A 2,904-nucleotide genomic window follows, 5' to 3' on the forward strand; every position below is an offset into this window, starting at 1 on the left:
ACGTGTGCTCTTCCGATCTTACTGCAGTTATACGTATATGTATATGTACATACATCTTATGTATATATACATCTATGTAATTAGAAATATATTTTTGTTAATGATTTTAATTACATGTTTCCATTTAAGAGCATCATATATCTAGATGAGGAAATTCTTCTTTTTCTAACAAAAATTTTAATTATTTTATTACATACATAAGATGTATGTACATATACATATACGTATAACTGCAGTACCAGTTATGACTTAACTACATGTTTCAAATTTTGCATTTATTAAACTAAATTTTTAATTATTTTTTTACGCTGGTCTTAAAATGCGTCGCAAAAATTTTCCATATTATACTCATCGTTGGCGGCTGACGAAGACTGTAGTTAAGTCTTTTTTAAGAAACTAGTACCTCAGTTATATGTATATGTACATCTTAGTATGTAATTAGAAATATACTTATTAAAACATCTATAAATTTGCTCGGTTTCGGCCTCCTAATTTAATTTTACGTTTAATATTATAATACTCCCAGATAGCACAGAGAATGAAAAAAGAACTCAGTTATATGTCATTAATTCTGAATTCATTTTCAGATGCAAAAAGAATTCTTTTTTTAAAAGGGATTCTTTTTGCGCCTGAAAATGAACTCAGAATTGATGACATAAAACTGAAAATACTAATGAATTCTTTTGGGCTCTCTGTGTGCTATCTGGGCTATAATGTTTATAACATCTCTTTAGTGTAAAAAATTTTTTTTAAAAATATATTAAAAGCAATATTACTATATATTATTATATAATTATGATTAATAAAAAGAATTTAAAAACGTCTGCTTACAATTAAATAAATTTATTAACAATTCTTAGTTATTTATCTGTTCATAATAATTATTAATTAATAATAATTGATAATTTAATTAAATAAATTTAATAATCAATTTAGTAATAATTTATAATTATAAATAAATTATACAATAGAACCATTATCTTTTATTAAGACATTGCATTACATATTTGATACTTATTCACAGTTTTTCCAAAATGTATATTTCCACTTTGTAAAATTCTTATTACAGATATTCTAATCTAACTCTCATTCTAGCTCACTAGATGCAGTGATTCACATCCATGTAATATTTGAGCGTTCCGAAATCCATCAAGAAAAAATGTGTCGCAACCTTTTAGTGAACAAGTGTACACATAAAAACTGTACATATCCAAATATATACACTCTGCGCCAAAATTAAAGGATCACATATTCCAATCGCTAAAAATAGGCAAATTTCAAGAGAGTGTATATCTTCGTCAAAAATGATCGTAACTGAATGATTAAAAAAGCATTTTACAGCTTAAAGTCTCTACTTTCGAAATCCATAATTCATTAAATGACTTACTGATTCATTGAACAAAGCTGCACAAATGCAAATGAAGATGCATACAATCTAAAATTTGTTTACTAAATTTGCAAAGTTCTATGAAGTAAAATATGAAATATTGTAAAAATCGCATACAAATGCAACTTACAGCGTTCGAAAGCGTGAATCTTTACCTTTAATTTACGTACTCGAACAGCATTATGCGATTTTTTTTCACCGAGTTACTCAACATTAAAGTAAAAAGGACCATTTTTGTTTTCGTATTGAATAACTCGGTAAAAAAAGGCCATATAAAAGTATATATCAATTTGTAGTTATTTATATACGTTTAGAGGGCATCAAATAGTTCCTCAATATGAAATAACATATTAATCTAATACGAGTCTACAGTATCTTGCAATTATTGACTCTCTAAAGCAATTAATTTAACATTACAAAAATTAGTTAATAGTTAATTTAATTAGTAGTTAATTTAACATTACAAAAATTTATCTGGAAACAAACGTTAGGTAATAAAAAGGTACATATCAGTTTTATACTTATTTACAATATTTAATAAATTCCTTATTAATTTTCAAATGCGGTGAGCAATTTGAAGTTTACGGTGTACTGTAAACATTAACCCGCAAGTGTTTAATTTAACATTATTTTTAAAAATTTGTTTCTGTGGAATCTAACATTGATCCATGATATGATATGATATGATCATGATAAAATACTACGGTTTCATCATGCATAAATTAAATATGTTTAACAAATATTTCATCATTGGATAATACGAAAGGGAATCTGACAATTATGTGAATTATGTGATTTCGCAATTATTAACATGAACTACTTTACAATATTTAGAATAATATATTTTTGCTGCCCTGAAATCAAAAGTTAGGTTATAAAATACACAATTTTTTATAAATTACTTAAATTCAAACAGTTTGATATACTTTTTAACATGTACTTTTGAGTACATGGCAAGATAATATGTATTAATTGAAGTAGGTATTTCGCAATAACGAACCCGCAAGTGAATAATTTTGTTATTTTTAAAAAAATATTTGTGTCTTGGAAACTGACGTTAACCCACAAAAAGTATGTGTCATTTTTTTTGTACATTTACTATGTGAATTAGTATTTAAGGAATACTGTGAGCTCATATTTTTTTACCAAGTCCGCAAATGAGAAGGATGTTAAATCCCTTGAAGATAAATCCATATACAATATTAACCTACCAAAACTCTTTTTAAAAAAAAGAAAAAGATTAGGCCAAGTATATAAAAAAGTATCGTACGTTACATCCTTCCTAAACCAAAAATATTATTTTAACAAATAAAAATTATCCAAAAACAAATATGAGATCATACAAATTGCCAAGTATTTGATTAGACATAGAAACAAAAATTTCTTTTTAATAAACCGTTTAACCATCCAAAAGTACATGCAGCAAAAATTTAATACCATTGTCTTTCCAAATATTTTTAAATTTCTTAAAACAGGCTTAAAGTGACTAAAATGAACAAAGATCGGAAGAGCACACG

This window comes from Wasmannia auropunctata, unplaced genomic scaffold (assembly GCF_000956235.1).
Source record: "Wasmannia auropunctata unplaced genomic scaffold, wasmannia.A_1.0 LD336078.1, whole genome shotgun sequence".
Taxonomy (NCBI): domain Eukaryota; kingdom Metazoa; phylum Arthropoda; class Insecta; order Hymenoptera; family Formicidae; genus Wasmannia; species Wasmannia auropunctata.